The following is a 20,918-nucleotide window of genomic DNA, read 5'->3' as shown; positions in this document are numbered from 1 at the left end:
AGTTTTTTATTGGGCAAGGAATACTCTGAGGCTGTCTTGTCAGCTCCTTCCCCTGAAATATAATCTACAGCACCTGGTATTCATGGGCGGTCTCCCGTCCAAGTACTAATCAGGGCTGGCCCTGCTTAGCTTTCAAGATCAAACAGGATCTGGTGTCTTTTGGGTAGGATTCTATCTCAGGTAAATATGTATAGGATCAAAGCGTGCCATCTTTGTACCCACACCTCTTCTCAGATCATACAGGGCAATGGGTACCGCACATGGGGTCAGAACAACCCTATAATATATGTTAAGGTTAAAAGACAGTGGGTCCCCCAAGCCTAAACAGTTCACAATAGTGCTATCTGTGCAAGAATTTATTCCATCCTTTCCCAACAGGTGATCTTAAGATGTTGAACTACAGCTCCCATCATCCCCAGCCAGTGGCTGTGCTGTTGTGGTCCAACAGACATGGCAGGTGTTCCAAATTGGAGGAGGCTGATTTATTCAGTGACATTTAAATTCATACCTCACTTTCCCACTGCTTGATATTCAAAGCAGCTTTAAAAAAACAGTTAAATACATCATAACCATACCATAAAACAAATCATGTGAAAAGCAAATGCAAGTTATTCCCCACAATACGCATTCTTACAGTTTACTGCTGTTTAATTCAGCCATTCAGGCTGCAACCTCATACTTACTTACCTGGGAATGAACCTCATTGAAGTCAAAAAGACTTCATCTGAGCTGAGTCTGACGTAGGATTGCACTGTCATATATAAACCTCATACCCTCCAGCATTTCACAGATAAAAACTGAGGTGCATGTGGCCAAGCAACATGATCAGGATGGCAAAAGTTATTAATAAGGGGAAATACACAAGTTAGGAGAAGATGCAGCAGTTTCCTTTTGCCTGAACCAACTGGGAAGGGCAAAAATCCGCTCCTTTCTCCCTTGCTGAGTTAATATAGTGCAAACGACTTTTGCATTTTGAACTCAGTTTACAGCCATGGAAGTAAGTAGAGGACAAAAGGGGGAAATGGGAGGAGGAGGAGAGAGAAACCAGGACATTTGAAAAGCACACGAAAAAGTGGGATGGCAATGGATTAATCATAATCATCCCTGCCATCGCAGGAAAGTTATAGAGTGTATACTCACAGGCAAGGGGATGTAAAAGTGTAGGCAGAGCCTGCTATCTCATACAGATAAGGTTCATTTTTTAAACTATTGATAAGATAGGGCATTTATTATTCTTTTCTAACACGTCTTTAACTGCAGGGACACAGGCAGCCTTTGTTTTTAAAGGAGTGCAGGGCAGACAATTGCAGGATAAAAGGATGACGATACCTGGACAAGAATACGTAATGCGAATGCAAGGGTGTGCTTTAAAACTATTGCCTATAGCTCAGCAATAGGATCCATGCTTTGTACCCAAAAGGTGCTGGGTTCAACCCAAGTTATGTTGGGGAAACCTCCTTCCTGAACACCTGAAGGGAAATGATGCCAAGCGATATTGCATGTCTTTCAACCGTCCCAATTTAGCAGGGACAGTCCAGTCAATTTTTAGCTGTTTTTAAAATGTCCCAGCTTTTCTTTCCTCCTCCCACTTTCCTACTCAGTTGTTGCAAATTGAGTTCAAAGTGCAAAAGTATTTCATTCATTCTCTGCAGCCACAGATGAAGGAGTAAATTCTTCCAGAACATGGCCACACAGCCTGAAAAACCCACCAAAAGTTATATTTTGCATAGAATTAACTCAGTGCTCTTCCCAGTAAGCTCAGGCAAAAGCAAACTGCTGCAGCCTTGCCTGGCTTGTATGTTCTTTCTCATTAATAACTTTTGCAATCTTGACCTCCTGCTGATGTATTTTGGCCCTGTTTTAGATCACTAAAATATTGGAGAATACAGTGTTGATATTAATGGACTAGACTAGAGCTAAGCCAATGAACTGATTTGGTATATGGCAGATTCTTGCATTAGAGAAACAGTGCAGTATTGAACTAGAACTAAGGGAGACCAGGATTTGATCCCCCACTCAGCCATGGAAACCCACTGGGTGACCATGGGCAAGCCACACTCTCTCAGCCTTAGAGGACAGCAGTGGTGGCGACCCAGGTCTGAACAAATGTTGCCACAAAGATCTTGCTATCGGGTCACTTTAGGGTTGGTGTATGTTGGAGATTACTTGAAGATACACAACAATAACAACAACAGGATTCATATATTCCTGTCCTTGATGTGAAAAGAAGGGAGTTACTGAGAATGGAAGAAGTATATTCCTTTTCCCATTAGCAAGCTTTACATTGTCCCCCAACTTCCAACTAATAATTATGTTATTATTATTTTATTTTCTTATATCCCACCTTTCTCCCAATATATGGACTTAAGGCAGCAAATAACCCTTGAGATCAGCTCTGCAACCTTGGGATACCCTTGTGTGTTTTTTCCCCTGTAAAACAATTCTAAGTCATGGAAGCCAAGCTGTCCTTATCTAGTGATAAGCTGTTGTGTAAACAAGGCCTTCTACCTGATACCTGTCACGGGCAAGGACTGTATTTATTTATTTATTTGACATCTAATTAGCATATTTCCAGTCAAGTTGCATAAATCTTCTTAATTTTTCCCCATAAAGTAACTTGCCCGTATGCCTAGGACTCTAGAGGTGCGCTCCTGTATGCACCTTTATGTGTTCTTGTTTGCCTTCAAGTCATTTCTGACTTCTGGCAACTCTAAGGCAACCCTATCACAGGGTTTTCCTGACAAGTTTTGCCATTGCCATCCTCTGAGGTTGAGAGAGTGTGACTTGCCCAGGGTCACCTTGTGGCTTTTGAACCTACTCTATTTCAGGGGAGTGAAAATCCGAACCCACTCCATTCATATTCTGGGATGATCGGGATGGTCACTGCCAAATCGGTACAGTTAAAGGAAATGTACTTACATTGGAGTAAATGGCATTGGGCTGCAAAGGCTTTACTTTATGAGTGAGCATCACATGGGATTGGGTGCATTCGTGAAATAAAACCAGAGAGGAGGGTCTGGGCCCTGAGATGTAGGAAATCTACTCTTGGCTGAGCATGGCTCACGACATTTCCAAAAAAAAAAAAAAAACTCCAATGAATATAAGTCAAGAGTCCCTTCATTAATGAAAACTTCCTTATTCAATGTCATTTCCCAATTAAAATCAGTTTTGCTATATTCATCTGGACACACGCTATATACTGAACCTCAGAGTTTGGAAAAGCAGACATGATGATAGTGATGATTCTGGAGACCTGTAGTTCCAAAAAAGTAACTTCCCCAGGCTCTGCTTCATGCCTGCCATCCACCCACCGCTACCCCACCATCGCTTTCAATATTTTGTTTAAACTGTCTTGACAGCACAACAGAATGGACAAAGCTCATTCACACCTCTTCTGATAAAGAGCCCTATGTTGTCCTTAATTTTAATTCTAGGTTTAAAAATAATAGTACCACCAAACACTACACAGTCTCCCTTCGCCGTCATTCTTCTGCGTTGCCCTACTAGAGGCAGGAAGCACATTATTATGATTATTTTTACAAGGAACGCTTTCAGACAAATAGGTCTGGCAATTCCTATTACCTCATGGCAATGCCACGGAGAGAACCCAGCACACCTTAGGCCACCGTTTGAAAGCTTAGAGTAATGAGGGTTTTTTATCCTTTCTAAGACGGCAGCCGCTAGCCGGGAATGGCTTCTTGCCAGTAACATCAATTACAACGCTGGAACTGGAGACACTGGAAGGCAGGGGGGCAAGGACTGAAAAACTGCCGTATTTCAGTGACTCTCGGCCCCATAACCTCCCACCGCTTGCTACTTCATGATGAAAGAAACACCATTGTAGTCAGAGTCGCTCTCTTTCCCCCTTCTTTTTTTTTCCAGGGAAGCCAGCAACTACTGATATTTGAGATGGCCAAATAACATTTTTCGTTTCGTGCATAATATCCAACTTTGACAAACATTGGTATCTGCAGTCTTTTCAGCCTCCATTATTTGCTGTTGTTGTTGTTGATGTTGTGTACCTTCAAGTCATTTCCAATTTATGGCAACCCTGAGGCAAGCCGATCACAGGGTTTTCTTGGCACGTTTCTTCAGAGAGGGTTTGCCATTGCCATCCTCTGAGGCTGAGAGCCTGTCACTTGCCCAAGGTGGGTTTACATGGCTGAACTGGGATTTGAATCCCTGTCTCCAATGTCATAGCCCAATGCTCAAACCATTACCCCACACTGGCTCTCTTGGGGGGTCAGTCACACTTATGTTTTTGCAGAGAGAGATTCACATCTGTAAATCGATTCACCATTCCCACTACATTTCAAGGCAGCGAATCTCTCTGTGGCATTGAAATTCAATTTGAAGTTAACATTCACCACTGTTCCAGATTAAAATGGAGTCACCTCCATTTCCTAAATGGTGGCTATGTGATTCAAATCAATTTGATAACACATTCACACTATTGGAGATGCGGATTGTTGCAGTTCTTAAAAAAAGAACTGCTAAGGGATCCGGTGCCAATTGCACCAGTTTAAAATGGGTTTTTTGGTGCCCCCCACTCGGTGCCAGTGTGAATGACCCTGAAATAACCTGGTTTACACACTGGATTATTTCATAGTGTGAATGACCCTCGAAAGGCATGCATCCTCCATGTTGCCCGCTCCCTACATCTACACCCATTGCATAGCCTCCAACTGTTCTGATTTGCTATGGCCAGTCCCAATTAATTCTGTCATCTCATTTTCTCCAGCTGCTTTTAAAATGTCCTGGTTTCCCTCTCCTCCTTCCACTATCGTCTTTGTCCTCAGCTTACTTCAATTTCTGCAAACTAAAGTCAAAGTGCAAAAGTACTTTGTATTCATTTAACTCACTGGGGGAGAGGGGGAGAAGAGAGGTGTCAAAATCTTGCCCTTCTGAGTAGACTCTTGGGCAAAAGCAAATTGCAGCTGCATCTACTATTTTGTCACATCTTTCTCATTATGCCAATTTGACCACACTCCATGTGTGTTGCTTGGCCACACACACAAACGTCCTGGTTTTGCCTATGCTGTAAAACTTGTTGGAATCACAACTCACAACCGTGGGACCACAATCACAGCTGTGAAAAAAGGTAGCTGGAGAAATGGGACTGCTCATCATGAAACCACTTTCAGCTGGGGGGGGGGGGAGAAAGAAAGCTGGTTGTTTCTGCAGCCCGTGGGTCCACCCATCTTCTGCCTGAAGATAAAGAGGGCCTCTTCTTATCTGAGTAAACATCACAGGAACATGATGAACAGAAGGTTGACGAAGGTTCATTTCTCCCACCACACTTTTGGCCTGAGGTTATGATAAAAAGAGAGGGAGAGACCCATAAGTGAGAAAGCTGCAGCTAGGAGTGCAATGCTCCCTAGGGAATTTATGGGGGGGGGGTACCCCATCCACAACCTTCTCTCTTCTAGCTAGCCACAGCTTTGCTAGGCCTTGCTAAGTAGAAACACTTAGCATACCTTAGATGTAATTTGGGAAGCATTCAAATGCATATTTGCAGTTAGCAAATCCTGCCCTTCCAGGTATGCTTAGGCAAAAGCAAACTGCTGCAGCCTCTCTTAGCTTACGTGTTTTTCCTCCTTAATAACATTTGCCATCTTGGTCACACTCTGATGTTTCTTGGGCACACATCTCTTGGTTTTTGTTTGTGAAGCGCTGGAGGGATCAGGGCCACAGGGAAAGGCTTTACCAAGTAAACCTGGAGTTTCCAGAAATGAATAAATATAGTTCCAGGGCTGCAGATACTCTGGTGCAGAGTTTGGAAAAGACTCTCAGAATCCAGAAGTCACTTTTCCAAGGTCTGTGCTGAGTGTTCAGGCATCCAGGGTTGAAAGAAGGAAATATGTTACATTTTTATCTTGCCTTTTATTCCCAATCTGGTGGGAGGCATATACCCTTTCCCCCTTTTTTATGCTCACAACGGTCCTGCGAGGCAGGCTAAGCTAAGCAGGAGCACGACTGACGCCTTATCACCTACAGTGTAAAAAGCTATCTGGTTCAGTGGTGGGAAGGGCTTTGCTCCCAGTTCCAAGTGTGTATCAGCTTTCAGATTTAGTAATCTTTGTGGTTGAAGGCAGATTTGAACCTAAGTCTCCTGGCTCCTAGCCTAGAATTTACCACTCTTAAGCACATGCTCTAAGTGGGACAAAAACCAATGTAAAACAGCACATACCATACCCTTCAACAACCTCAGTTGGGCACATAGTCCTGATTAATCTTCTATCAGTCCATTTTTCAGCTGCTTTTAAAATGTCCCAGTTTCTTTATGCTTATTTTTCTCCCTCTCCCACTTTCCAACTTTGTCCTCAGCTTACTTCAGTTGCTGCAAAATGAGTTCAAAGTGCAAATGTAGTTTGCACTCCATTAACTCAGCAGAGAGGAAGAGGAGAAGATGGGGAGGAATCCTGTCCTTCCCAGTAAGCTTAGGCAAAAGCAAACTGCTGCAGCCTCTACTAGCTTACATGTTTTTCCTCATTATTAACATTTGCCATCTTGATCACACTCTGATGTTCCTTGGGCACACATCTCTTAGTTTTTGTCTGTGAAGTGCTGGAGGGAACAGATCCATATATTGATATAGAATCCAACTCCTTAGGTGCACTTCTTATTCAGATATCCTGCGTATTTGTCCTTATATTTCATTATTGGTTTTTTCCAGATATATTTGTTGCCAGGGCTGCCGTGCACTTGGAGTACTATGATTCCACACAATGGAGCCATTCTATGGAATCCAAGGATTTGTACTTTCATGAAGTATTTAGACATTTTTGCCAGAAAGCTCTAGTGTTTGATTAAACTGCAAATCCCAGGATTCCCTAGGATGAAGCCTTGGCAGTTAAAGTGGAATCATAGTGGTATAACTGTGTAGTATGAAAAGGCTCCTGGCATAAGACTGGCTCACACTTTAAGGCCAAGTGAGTCCTTAAGCATCAGATTTTGGATGTCATGAAAGGACAATACAGTCACACCTTGGTTGACAAAGTCAATGTGTTCTGGACGTTGCTTCTTTCACAGAAATTCTGGTACCAGAGACAGAAAGAACATGGAAAGAATAGGGATAGGTTCCTACACTACAAAAAAGACCAGTTTGACAGGTTTCACCAAACCTTTTATCCAAAACTAACATTATGTACCTGAGAAATTAAACAACCAAATCAGGTATGCCTTGCATAAGTAAACAAAAAACATTTAGAACTTTGCGGAGACCACTTGAAAGCTTCTTCCCAAATGTATCCAGGCATGATTTTTAACTTGACCAGCCTCCACTTTCCTTATGATTTCCATTTTGGAGGCCAAATGTATAGATCTTGGCCTTTTTAATATACTGGGGGCTGAGAGGGAAGCTTCTCAACTCTCTTTTTTTCTGTTTTGCCTTTCCTGCAGATTCAGTAAGCGACTCTGGAGGCAGCTGCTGTTCCCCTTGCCTGTTGTAGGCAGGCACACGTAATTACAATAGGATTGGCTAAAGGAGAACCCCATTCTTCCCCGGCTCAGGCTTCATTGCATTATTTGCTGCAGATACACCACTACAACTGGACACTGAAAGACTGCGATTCTCCCATCCTCCTTCACCAACCAATGCTAATGCTGCCACAAAAGCTTCCAGCTAGACAGAGGCCAAGGAGGAAAAGTAGTGAGCTAAACAGGCATAAAAGGCCTTTGCAAAAAAGATTTTCTTGGTCCTAGGCTTTGTTAACAGGGGCATGCCTGTAAATTGTTCCTTATCTACTTTGCATTGGTGTTTGTTTGAAATGCTAAGGATGGGGAGTGGTTGTTTGTGGCATTTTCTGCCCCACCCATCCAAATACCTTGACTGGATTTGGATACCACACATATTGCTATGGCTGGTCATGGGAGGAAGGAGGACTAGTAATTGTTCTGCCTCAGGCAATAAAATGCCTTGTTGCTGTTGTGTGCCTTCCTTTCTGACTTAGGGAGAACTATCATGGGGTTTTTGTTGTTGTTGCAAGATTTGTTCAGAGGGTTTGTCATTGCCTTTCCCTGAGGTTGAGAGCATGTGACTTGCCCAAGGTTACCCAGTGGGTTTCATGGCTGAGCTGGGAATCAAACCCTGGTCTCCAGAGTCGCAGTCCAACACCCAAACCACTATGCCACGCTGGCAACCCCAATTTACCAACAGGTTGCTCCAGAGCAGTGTTGCCAATTTCTGAGGAATTCTCTGGAATCTGAGGAATTTAATTAATTTCTTTCTGGGGATTTTGACTGAATAATAATAATAAATATTGGGGAATTCTGGGGATTTTGGTAAAACATTCCGGGGAATATCTTTGAGGCTTGTTGGCAACACTGCTCCAGAGTCAACTCCAGCCTTCTTTAATTTGTCACAAGTTATCACTCTATGAACTTTATCTCATGGAGGCAAATTGGAAGCAAATTGGTTAAATCCCGTGCAGAAACGGCTTTGGCGGGATGTTTTTAAGATGCTTTGACGTCAATGAGAAATAACACGACATTAATCCAAAGGCAAAGCTGACACAGTTCCTGAAAGTAAAAAGGAACAGGTTTTGTCAACTTTGCATTCCAATTAATGTTGCGTTATTTCTCATTGACGCAAACGTCATCTGAAAAACTACCTGCTTTTGCGGGTTATTTCTCATTTCTGTTTGGGTTAACCCCGAACGTCGTGTGAAAAACAACCCACTTTTGCATCTTTTTTCCCACTTTAAATCAAGTTTCTGAACAGGATCCGTCCAGTGTGATAAACTCCTATGAAAGGCCATGCAGAGATCTACTTGTGATTCTGATGATGGTGAGATCAGTATGCATGCACCAATTTCTTTACTGAATTGGTATCTTACCTTTCCATGCACCCACACAAGCTCAACTGGCAAACAGCCAACACATTCAAACAAGGACAGATAAGATTACAACATAAGAACAGGTTTCCAAACATGAAGGAATACAAACCAATAAAAAGAAACAACCACCACCTTCAGCTAGAAAGCAGCTTAAACATCATGTTGTTGTTGTTGTTGTTGCTCTTCTTCTTCTTCTTCTAGAATCTTAAATCTTGGCAAGATCTTGGCAAGAAAGCCTCATGATCAGTTTCCCTTAGGGTCACTGAAAGTCACAACCTTAAAGTCAATGCGAAGTCGAAGGTTTTCATGGACAGCACCCATAGTTTTTTGTGGGTTTTTTGGACTACGTGGCCATGTTCTAGAAGAGTTTATTCCTGACGTTTCGCCAGCATCTGTGGCTGGCATCTTCAGAGAATGGAGAGAATAAATTCTCTGAAGATGCCAGCCACAGATGCTAGCAAAATGTCAGGAATAAACTTCTAGAACATGGCCACGTAGCCCGAAAAACCCACAAAAATAACTTTAAGACACAACAGAGAGGTTGCCATTCTCCTGAGGCTGAAAAAAGTATGATTTGCCCAAGGGCTTTCCATGGCTGAGTGAGGATTTGAACCCTGGTCCAGGGATTCAGACCACATCATACCAGGCCTTGAGAAACCATGCTTGAGAAAAACTAGTGTCATTGTGTTTTAACTTTTGCATTGGTCAGTCCTTGTTTTTTTTTTTTTAAAGCTGTACTGTGCTTTTAAATTACTGAAAGCCACTTTGAATCCCATGAAAGGTGGGATATAAAATGAAAAAATAAAAATAGAGACAAATCTAACATGGGAGTTTATCACACTGGGGCTAATTTCGGCATTAAAGAGCGATTAGAGTACATCTAAAGCATCCCACAAATAAAGTGAAAATGGTGAGTAATTGCACAAATTGTTATCACACGCAATTGCACAAATAAAGTGATATTGGAAATGCATTGCCGCTGAAATCCCAAAAGTAAAAAGATGCGTGTTAATGCTGCTTTGTGACCACTTTAATGGCAGGTTTTGTGCGACATCATGTGAAATTGTTTTGTGTAATTATGCAATTACTTCCAGGCATAAACATTTCTTAGCCCCCTTAGCTCATACTCCCTGCAAGATACCTTTTTTCCCTTCATAAAATATTCACGAGATAAACTCCCCATCTCCTTCGTGTGATGAACTCCATGATCACCACATGGACCCTTGAGAAGATGCACCAACTGATGATGGGGAATCCTAACCAGGGTTCTGGTGTGATGCACAGATGTGCAAATGTTTGCTGTTGCTTTTGTGCTTTACATTTTTTTTTGGTAAGGTACATGTATATGTATCTGCCTTCAAGTCTCCTGTCGATTTATGGCAACCCCATCAATTTCATAGAGTTTGCTTACCCAAGGAGTACTCAGAGGCATTTCTGTAGGCTAAAATATGGCCTACAGTACTTGGTAATCTTTGGTGGTCTCCCATCCAAGTACTATCCAAACTTGGCCTTGCTTATGGGACTGGTGCCTTTAGTGTAATTTATGCCATGGTTGTGTATGCATGTATGTTGTGCCTTCAAATTGTTTCTGACTTATGGTGACCCTAAAGCGAACCTAACACAGAGTTTTCTTGGCAAGATTTTTTCAGAGAGGCTTTGTCATTGCTTTCCTCTGATTCCTCTTCATAAAAGTGAAAGAATGGGTGAGTCACCATTTTCTCCCCAAAGAGGCCCTTCCATAGAATTAGTTGCTGGCTACGGACTAGAAGTGCCTCTCTGCCTTTTCAGTGACTGTCACACCCTGAGCGATTAGTTCTAGGGTATCTCTACAGTCTGCAGGGATGTAGCTACCGGTGGGCAAAAGGAAGGCATTGTCGCCCAATGAAAAATTCTAGCCCCCGATGAAATGTTTGCTGCAGTCGCCAAATTTTGAGCATTGCAGAGTGAGATACTGAAAGCCATTGGAGTTTATCACACAAAGAAGATCAGGAGTTTATCCTGTGAATATCCTGGAAAAATCGCGTAATTATGTGTAATGATTTCAGATGACTTGTACAAAACTAGCCATTAAAGTGGTCACAAAGAAGCATTAATGCACATCTTTTTACTTTCAGGATTCCAGCGACAATGCATATCCAATATCACTTTATTTGCGCAATTGCATGTGATAATCATTTGCGCAATTACTTGCCATCACTGCTTCATTTGCGGAATGCTTTAAATGTGCTTTAATCTCTCTTGAATGCCAAAATCAGCCCCAGTGTGATAAACTACATGCATACCTAAGACACTTTGTACTTCCTGAGTTCACATTAATTATTTTAACATTAATTATTATAATTACTTATAATTATTCACTATTATTATTATAATTAATAAATAATTATTATAATAATTATTTTAAAAAACCAATACAATTAAATATACAATTCCCAGAAGGCCATAGCATTGAGCCAAGGCAGTTAAAGCAGTCTCAAAACTGGATTATTTCTGCAGTGTGTTTTGGACCTCAGACCCATTGATCTACCTTTGAAGCAGTATGATAAGCCCCTGTTTGGACTATACTGTCTACGTCTACATTAAGGGACTAATGCTGTTTGACACCACTTTAACTGCCATGGCTCAATGCTATGGAATCCTGGAATTTGTAGTTTACTGGGCTATTTCGCCTTCTCTGTGAGAGAGCTCTGGTGCCCCAACAAACTGCAAATCCTAGGATTCCACAGGATTGAGCCATGGCAGTTAAAGTGGCGTCAAACTACATTAATTATGCAGTGTGGCAGCCAGCCATGCTGGCTAAGGCTTCTGGGAGATAAAGGTTCAAAACACACTGCAGAAATAATCTGGTTTGAAGCCACTTTAACTGCCCTGGCTGAGTGCTAGGGAATTCTGGGAACTGTAATTGGTTGTGGCACCAGAATTTCCTAGCATTGAGCCATTGCAGTTAAAGTGGTCTCAAACCAGATTATTTCTGCAGCGTGGATGAAGCCAAAGCCCACAAATATCTGGACTAGCTGCTGGACTGATGATCCTGACATGGCTTAGACATTTTTCTAAGTCTGGTGGGGCCCTCAAAGTACAGCAGGGTTTTCGTACAGAAAAACATCTCTGCATATTTTTTATTTTGTCCAGCTTAATAACAGGAGAAGAAGCCTCAGAGACCATTCCTGCAACAGAGACAACATTTTAAAGAAAACAGATCTTCAATGAGTGAAAAATATTTCCAAAAAGGACACTCTTTCTCTCCAGCCCTTCGCTTGGTATCTCTCTCTCTCTCTTTTTTTGCAGATAAGCTCTTGGAGAGCAGACTCCATGGCTTCAAAACAAAGATAAAAGAACTTGGGATTTGGGCAGGAAGGAGAGCCAGAAATCCATCTTGTCCGCTCATGCGTTTGGGGCAGAGCCTTCCCTGAGTTTCCTACTACGATTTAAAGCGAATTGCTTTAAATCATTTCCATTTGAAACCGGTTCCGATTTTACTGTGACCAGTTTCAATCGTGACGAAGTGAGGCAGACGCAAAACCCCCACTTTTTCCTGACACTAGTTCTTTGGCGGTTCTTTCGGGGAAAAATGATTCCAAAGTGTGGTGCATGATTTTTTTTTTAAAAAAAATAAAATTGATAGAAGATTTGATTCGCTGATTTTGCAACTATTTGCAATCAGTGGCGTCGATGCGGAGTCGAGGTGTGCATGGTGTGGACGCCATGCCCTGACTCTGCCCCCAAGCTGGCCTTTATCTCTGGACTGTACAGCCTGTCAATCTTTTTAAAAACTGCATTGACTTGAAGGCAGATAACCAGAACAACGCAGACCCCGAAGTAACTGTTCCAAGCTCTGCTTTGGCAGCTGGCCTGCCTTCTACTGGAACGAAGTGCTCTCTCCGTTTCCGGACAGAACAGAGCACTGAGTCTTGACAATGCAGATCAGGAACTGGACAAACAGTGCCCCTGTTGCCGCTGTTTGAAAGTTTGCAGAGTTTGTGCCAAGGCACCCTCCCCTCCTTCTTTCTCCCTCCCCTCCCTGGAAACCACAAAAGCCTATATGTTTGAAGCTTCCCTGGAAAATGCATCAGGTAAAGGTGATTCATGGGTAAACTATGCAGCCTGTACTTTACATTCGGGTACAGGCTGCTAATGTGCATTTGCGGAAGGCGCTGGGTTTAATTGAGAGAGAACAGGCCAGTATGTGTTGTGGGAGCAAGAGAGGGGGAGAAACAGAGCGCGGCCTATAAAATGATCATAGTTTTCTAGCCTTTTAATGCCAAACAGCAGAGCTTTGCAAAGGAACTCCTTCCAAGCTGCAGCATCGCTGTATTGCTTCTTTGGCTTGACTAGCAATGCATCCACAGTGCAGAAATAATCCAGTCTGAGACTGCTTTAGCTGCCCTGGCGCAATGCTATGACCTTTTGGGAATTGCAGTTTGCAAAAAATGCCCATGATTAGGTTCACCTAAGTGAGACATGACCTGGAGGCACACAACAAACAACAACAAACATCCATGCAGGCCTGGCAGCAGAACTGGCTGGACTTCTGTCAGTTTAGAAACAAACAAATTCAACCCTATTTCATGGATAACAAATTATTTGGAGCTCCACATGTTGCTGGTCTACGGCTCCCAGCATTCATGGTGGCGATGCAGGCCAGGGATGATGGGAGTTGCACTCCTAACCATCTGGAGGAGGAGACCTTTCCCATTCCCGATGCAGTGGTTTTGAGTGTCAGATTTAGGAGACCTAAGTCCAAAACACACTGCAAAAACAGTCCACTTTGAGACCGCTTTAACTTCCCCGGCTCAGTGATAGGGAATCCTGGGAGTTGTAGTTCATTATGGACTAGAGTTCCCGATGCTCCCGGCTAGAGTAAAACTGCTGAGCTACTGGGAATTTAATACCTTATCGCTTACTGTATATACTCAAGTAAATAAGTCTAGGAATTTAGGACTCAAAAAACCTGAATCGACTTATCCATACCCTGGATTTATGTATGAGCCTCGACAGACCAGCAGAAAAGGCTGGCATCAGGGCAGAATGGGAGAATGGCATTTGCATGACGCATGCCCCCACTCAGTCCCTGTGCCGACGTGACACTGCGCACGCCACCACATGACAGGCGGCATCACAGCGCTCCTCTGGCACTGTGTCTAGACAATGCAGTGCCAAAGGAGTGCTGAAAAGCTGTGGCAATGGTGCCCTTTTAGTGGTGCAAAAAGGAGCCGTTTGGGCAGCATCATGGCGCTCCTCTGGCACTGTGTCCAGATAGCGCCAAAGGAGTGCCGAAAAGCTGACTTTTTGCAGCTCCTTTTTGCACCACGGAAAGGCCAGATCGGGGCCACAACATGTAGTTGCCATGACCCCGATCTGGCGCTAAAAGCGATGATCTGTTGAGCCCCTATGAGTCATAGCAAAGTCCATCATTTTGGCCCCAAAACCTGCCCTCGACTTATACATGAGGTCGACTTATATGTACGGCATGTAAGCTCCATTGACCAAATGGGTTTATTTTGGTTAGCATGAACAATTAAGGCCATAATAATAATAATAATAAAATGGAGGACGCCTGGCATTAAGGAGGGGGCATTGAGGGGGACATCAAGAAATGGAGGACACAGCCTGAGAAATGGAGGATGTGTCTGGAAAAAATGGTATTAAATGGTATTAAAAGGGGGTTGAAGGGGCATCGAGGAGGGGGCACTAAGGGGGATTGAAGGGGGGCACCACGAAATGGAGGACGCGTCTGGAAAATGGAGGATGCCTGGCATTAAGGGGGATTGAGGGGGCATTAATCCTGATGGAGAGGCGGGGTATAAATAAAGGTTATTATAAGTTTATTAAGGAGGGGGCATTAAGGGGGACTGAGGGGGGGATCGAGAAATGGAGGACGCCGTCCGGGAAATGGAGGACTGTCCGGAAAAACGTGGGGGGACGCCTGGTATTGAAGGGCGTTGAGGGGACATTAAAGAGGGGGGCATGAAGAGATGGAGGACGCGGTCCGGGAAATGGAGGACGCGGTGGGTCTTCCTCCCTGGAGGGGAGGCTGCTGCTGCTGCTGCTGAAGGCGAGGCTCGTCGTGCGTCAAAGCGGCGGCGGAGTTTTCCAGTGACGAAAAAGGGCAGAGAAGGGAGGAAGGGAAGGAAGGAAGGAAGGAAAGAAGGAGGAGCCCGGCGGGAAGAAGGAGGAGAGCCAGGCAGAGAGAGAGGAGGAGGCGGCCCTTCGCTCTCAGTGGAGCCCAGGCGCAGCAGAGAGAGGACGCTTCCCTCCAGGCTCCCAAAGAGAGAGACAGACAGAGAGAGAGACAGAGAGAGAGGAGGATGCGGAGCTGAGCCCAGGCTCCTCGCTGCCTCGCTGCCTTCCTTCCTTCCCCGGAGCCCCGAAGGGTCAGTCTCAGGGGAAGAAGGGCTTGGGGGGCATTAGGGGCGACTGAGGGGGCATTAAGAGGGATGGGGAATTACCGGGGGCATTGAGAATGATTGGGGGGCATTAAGGGAAAGGGGGGATTATTAGGGGCATTAAAGGGGATGGGGGTTGATGAGGGGGCATTAAGGGGGGTTGGGGATGATTGAAGGGGCATTAAAGGGGATGGTTGAGGGGGTGCCACAGGGGGGCCTTAAAGGGGGGGTGGATTATTGGGGGGCCTTAAAGGGGGTGGGACTTGCTGAGGGGGCTTTAAAGGGGAGTTGGTTGGGGGCAATTGTCTTGCAGGTTGTAAACCGTGCCTTAGGGGGCGCTGAGTTCAAATGCTGCTGCATTTGGGAATTGAGGGCTGTTCGCGCTGCGTCCGGAAGGGGGCGCCCTGGAGATCTGGGTCCGGGGGTGGCTTTTACTGGAGAGGCGGGGATGCATGGCCCAGTGGAAGGGGCCTGGGATGCAAAGGCAAGAGGCGCCCCCAGTGGAGCTGGAAAGCCCTCCTTGTGGTCTGAATGGATTTGGAGGGGCTGCAGCAGAGGCGGCGCCCGGCCTCTAGAGGGCGCCCGAGAGCAACAGGGAGCAGTGGCGCCCACCGCCGGCAGGGGGCGCGCGCGGGGCTGCTGCAGATTTAATAAGGGCAGTTTGGTGCCACTTTTCAGGGATGTAGCTCCATCCTATACAGTATATATACCATCCTGGGATTTATAGTTTGACAACAGTTTTAATGTGTTTTAAACATTTAAACATTTTTAAACTATAGTATTTGATATTCTAACATGCAATTTGTTTTAATAATAATAATTATTATTATAATTATTATTAATTTGTTTTAATATTCTAGTACTTCAATTCTGATTTAATGTACTGTTTTTGTATGTTTTTAATTGTACTCTTTTTTTTGGACTGTTGTAAGTTGCCCTGAGTCCCAATTTTGGGAGAAGGGCAGGATATTGTTATTATTGTACTTCATTTATAAAGCGCTTTGAATTTGCACAGTGCTCTACATGTTGAGTATACAAAAGTAAGGACCTGCCTAAAGAGAAAGCAAAATAATAATATTAAGACATATCATAAAATATGACAAGCACAGAGACATAATAATAACCATTCTATCAAATAAACATAACAATATAAATATAAATAAAAGTAACAATAACAACAATCTATGAAGGCAAAATAATAACATTAAGACATGACAGGCACAGAGACATAATAATAACCATTCAATCAAATAAACATAACAATATAAATATTAATAAGTATAACAATAACAATAATCCCAGGACTCTGGAGGATGCAGCCATGGCACTGTTAAATGGGGTGTCGAACTGCATTATTTCTACAGGAGGAAATGGGAGGGTAAGTTTGGGGCACTACTCAGGATTGATGGTAGTTGTTTTAAAAAGATTTGGAGTGCATCGGGAAAAGGGGTGGCAAGCCTTAAATGAGGGAGGTTTGCCCTGATGTGGAGGCTGTGGGATCTGGAGTGGGGTGAGGAAGGTTGCCTTCACTTCACTTCACTTTCCATCTTCTGCCCAGTGTAGCGGAGGGGCGCTTGCCCTCTTGGTCTTGCGGTGGCCCCTGTGCCCCTGTTGGCGATGATCCTAATCGACCCGGCTGGCCTTTCTTCACCTCCTGGCGAGATCTTAATCCGATCTTTCTTGTCTTTCTCTCTCTCAGTCCCTGCACCTGATCTCCACCGAAGCGCCTCTGGGTTGGGGTCTGTCTGGGACCCCATTTTGGCCTCTTGACCGTTCCCAGCGGAACTGGCCCTTCCACTCCTGGTCAGCCTTTGGGTGTGTGAGTGTGTGTACTGTGTGTATCTCACTGTGGGTGATTGGATTAGGGGAAAAGCAGCTACTTCCAGCCATTTCTTCTTTTACACAACACACACACACACCTTGCTCCAGCTCCTTGCAGTGATGGGCAAAGCAGCACTTCCAAAGTCATAGTATTTTGTGGGTTTTTTGGACTGTATGGCCTTGTTCTGGAGGGGTTTATTCCTGACGTCTCGCCAACATTTGTGGCTGGCATCCAAAGTTATTGCTGTTGTTGTTGTTGTTGTTGTTGTGTGCTTTCAAGTCATTTCTGACTTATGGTGACCCTAAGGCCCTAAGCAGCAGCCATAGCTTACAGTTGTAAATCGCTTAGAGACTTATTTTTTGTGGGTTTTTTTGGCTATGAGGCCGTGTTCTAGAAGAGGTTATTCCTGACATTACTCCACAAAAAAAGTATGGATTCCTGCCATGAAAGCCTTTGATTTCACGCTTAGAGACTGCTTAGTTCAGTATTAAGCAGTATATGATTGAAGCCGCTAGTGCTATTTGCTATTGTTGTTTCCCCCTTACACACACACACACTTACACCTATCTCCATCTCCCTACAGTAATGGGCAAAACAGCACTTTCGACAAAAGTTGTTCTGTGCCTTCAAGTCATTTCCAGCTTATGGCTATCCTATCATGGGGTTTTCTAGGGAAGATTTGTCCAGAGGGGGTTTGCCATTGCCTTCCCCTGAGGTTGAGAGAGTGTGACTTGCCCAAGGTCACCTAATGAGTTTCTATGGCTGAGCAGGGATTTGAACCCTGGTCTCTAGAGTCACAATCCAAACCACTATGCCACACACCCAAATTAGGCCCTTGGGAAGTACTGAGGATAAGACTGTCCTTCCTTCCTTCCTTCCTTCCTTCCTTCCTTCCTTCCTTTAGCTCCTTGCTGGTTTATCTCTGCAAGGCTTATCAGCAAAGGTGAAAATATGTGAGACTAATTGGATTTAAAATGCACACAACAACACACAACAACACACAACTTACCCAACTTCTGCTTCTCTTCTTGGTCTGACCCTTTGGTGGAACCAAAGAGAAAGACTCCACATTTCCACCCACCCACTTCTGGAAGTAAAACTCTGCCTGGAGTTACGTAGTTGTGTGTCTGTGTGTGTTTACCTTTCCCCATCTTCTCCTAGGGATTTTCTTCCCTCCCTCCAGAGACTGTTTCGCTTACGCCAGGGAAGCACTAGGGCTCAGCTGGCGCTTGATGCCAAAGGTAGGAGTCACAGGACTGTAAACACAGGTTCTTGGTGTTTTCTTCGAAATGACTAGGTTTGCCAGTTAATGGCCTTGCGTCATGTACAACTCATCTGGTACACAACAGGCCCTGAGTAACATCAGTGGAATCCAACACTCCAGTGATGTCACATCAGGGCTTCCCAAATGTCTGAAAAGTCAGCCCTTGCATTCCTTCTTGTTGTCTTGTTTTTTATTTTTCCTGGATTAAAACTAGACAACAACACACAACAACATGGGACTGAGCCTTCCTGGAGGGCAATGTCTCCCCTCTCTCTTCTCTTGATGTACCTTAGCATGGCCTAGTGTACAGTTCAACCATTTATTGGGTCAGTTATGTCAGGCTCATGTACTCTGTGTTGTAGTTGTTAAAACTAATTCCTTTTGTCATGGAATTAATTAGCTGTTGACAGAAGGAGAGGGAAGAGGCTGAGGTCTCTATTCAAACCCAGATTGCGTAGGCTGTGAAGTTGTGAAAGGTTTGGTTTTTTAGTTTTTGGATGGATTGGGTTGATTTCTTTCCTCCTGATGGCTGCTTGGAAAAGTTAAGATTAAGGCTAGATTTCCAAGAGAGTTAAATCTTTGGTCTTTAATCATTAGCAAACATTTGTTTGTTCAGGCTTCACGGCTGTAGTTCGAACTCTTATTTTTGAGAAAATCTGATTTAAGCTTGGTGTGGTTTATTCCTTAGTAAGCAAAATTGGCCGAATTCAGATATTCAATCGCTGGTTAGATAGCCTTACTGTACACCTAAAGTAAGGTAAAAGCTTGGACCTGTCCGTTATGAGAAGCAATATAGATTTAAATAACAGGAAGTGAAGTATAATATAAAAGCAACATTTGTATATAGGTAAGATTATATTAATAATCTTAATACCACTTTAACTGCCCTGGCACCAGAGCTCTGTCCCACAAAACTCCAGTTCCCAGAATTCCCTAGCATTGAGCCAAAGTGGTCTCAAACTGAATTATTTCTGCAGTGTGTTTTGGACCTTCTTTTCCTCTCCCTTCATTCCAATTTGGTAATGGTTCATATAAAAAAGGAGTATTCCCTTTATCCTTGGTAGTGATTGTGTGGCCTTATGCTGCCCTATCCAGTGTAGCCAATGGATGATGGGAGTTGCAATCCAACAACAATCCAAGGGTTACACATTCCCTGTCCTTGATTCAATGATGTACTAAATTACTTAGTCTGAAAGAAATATATATATAGTATTTCCTGGCTTTTGAGGGAGAGAGGAGGCAGGCCAATCCCACCAGGCCTCCCCAAAGGAACTGAGCCCTTCCCAGAAAGTATCTGGCTCCATTCTCCACTCCCTTCCCCTTTTGTGTCATGTCTTCTTAGATTGTAAGCCTGAGGGCAGGGAACCGTCTAATTAAAAATTGTATGTACAGTGCTGTGTAAATTTACAGCGCTTTATAAATAAAGCATAATAATAATAATAATAATAATAATAATAATAATAATAATAATTTGCAACTTCTCTGAGCATCGGAAGGATGTCTGTCTGAGTTCTGTGAAATCTGGAAGCTTGCACGTGTTGAAACAAATGAGACAAGTCACAAGAGGCTACAATTTTTTATTGATTGATTTGAGTTTTTTCCGTGTTTCTCATTCTCTAGGACCAACAAAGCCATAGCAGTTTCTGTTCCAGTTGGTGTTTTGTAAGAACTCACAGTGCAGCCTCTCACACAGACGCTTTCTCTTTCTGTCTGTAGCTAGAGCAACACCTACTGGCACAAAGGCAGACTGATCTGGAACAGCTTTGTTTGCCAAACTCTCTTCTCTCTGTGTGACAGTCTGTGACGTTCTTAGATAGGAGAACACTGATTGTCCCTTGCTCATTCTCCCTAAAGGTTTTTTACAACAAGCTGTTATGACAGTTTGTAGGCCAAACATAATTTCGACGCCACAAATTCTCATGCTGTGGAATGAGGGCTGGCGTTCAATCAGAACCTGGAAAAGTTACCTTTTGGACCACCGTTTGCAGAATCAGTCAGGAGCCGGAGTCCAAAAATTTAAACTTTTCCAGGCTCTGAGCACAACGTATCAGGAGGGCATAGTCCGCAAAACCTTGTGCCAGGATAAACTGGTTCGTTTTTAAGGAGCCACAAGGCTTTCTGTTGTTTTTTTGCAGCCACAGACCAACAAAGTTGTGTGCTTTAGGAACTGTGCAGACAGCAAGGGTGGCAGTGATGTTGCCTTTCAGGTGATGTTGGACTGCACCGCCCGGCATTCCTAGCCAGGTGAAGAATGCTGGGAGGTGCAGTCAAACAGCACCTTAGAGGATAATTTAAGTGCTTATGGTAAAGTGTATCTGGGCATAAATCTCACCGAACTGAATAACCTCTTGGTAGGCATACACAGGACTGTGTTGGTAACCAGTTCTCTCTTAAAGAATCCTTTCCCCCCTCTTCGTTCCATAGATTTAAGTTGAAAATTTTAATCTGTGAATAAAATGCTTTCCTTTTAAAAAAATATACTGGAAGGATTTTTCTTTCTAAGTACCTTTATCTGCTCCTCATATGTGTATGTCCCTTCAAGTCGTCTATAGACTTATGGTGACTCCCATGAATTTCGTAGGGTTTTCTTAGGCAAGCAATATTCTGAG

At 43.7% G+C, this 20,918-nt stretch overlaps 1 protein-coding gene across 2 annotated transcripts in view; it reads left to right on the top strand.

The window, feature by feature from the left end:
- The window catches only part of CSRNP1 (cysteine and serine rich nuclear protein 1), a 72,303-nt gene that overhangs the window by 12,907 nt on the left and 38,478 nt on the right, over positions 1–20,918 (top strand). The window contains exon 1 of one of the 2 annotated variants that reach the window (XM_089533662.1): positions 15,084–15,211. The exons of the other annotated variant lie outside the window; for it this stretch is intronic. The gene's annotated coding sequence lies outside the window, so the exon portion shown is untranslated. Of the gene's footprint in view, positions 1–15,083; positions 15,212–20,918 lie in introns of those variants that run through there. 2 annotated transcript variants of the gene reach the window in all.

The sequence above is a fragment of the Sceloporus occidentalis genome, unplaced genomic scaffold (genome assembly GCF_023333645.1).
Source record: "Sceloporus occidentalis isolate IW3139 unplaced genomic scaffold, rSceOcc1.0.p SCAF_7, whole genome shotgun sequence".
NCBI classification, from domain to species: Eukaryota; Metazoa; Chordata; class Lepidosauria; order Squamata; family Phrynosomatidae; genus Sceloporus; species Sceloporus occidentalis.
This window is presented reverse-complemented; position numbering and strand designations above follow the sequence as displayed.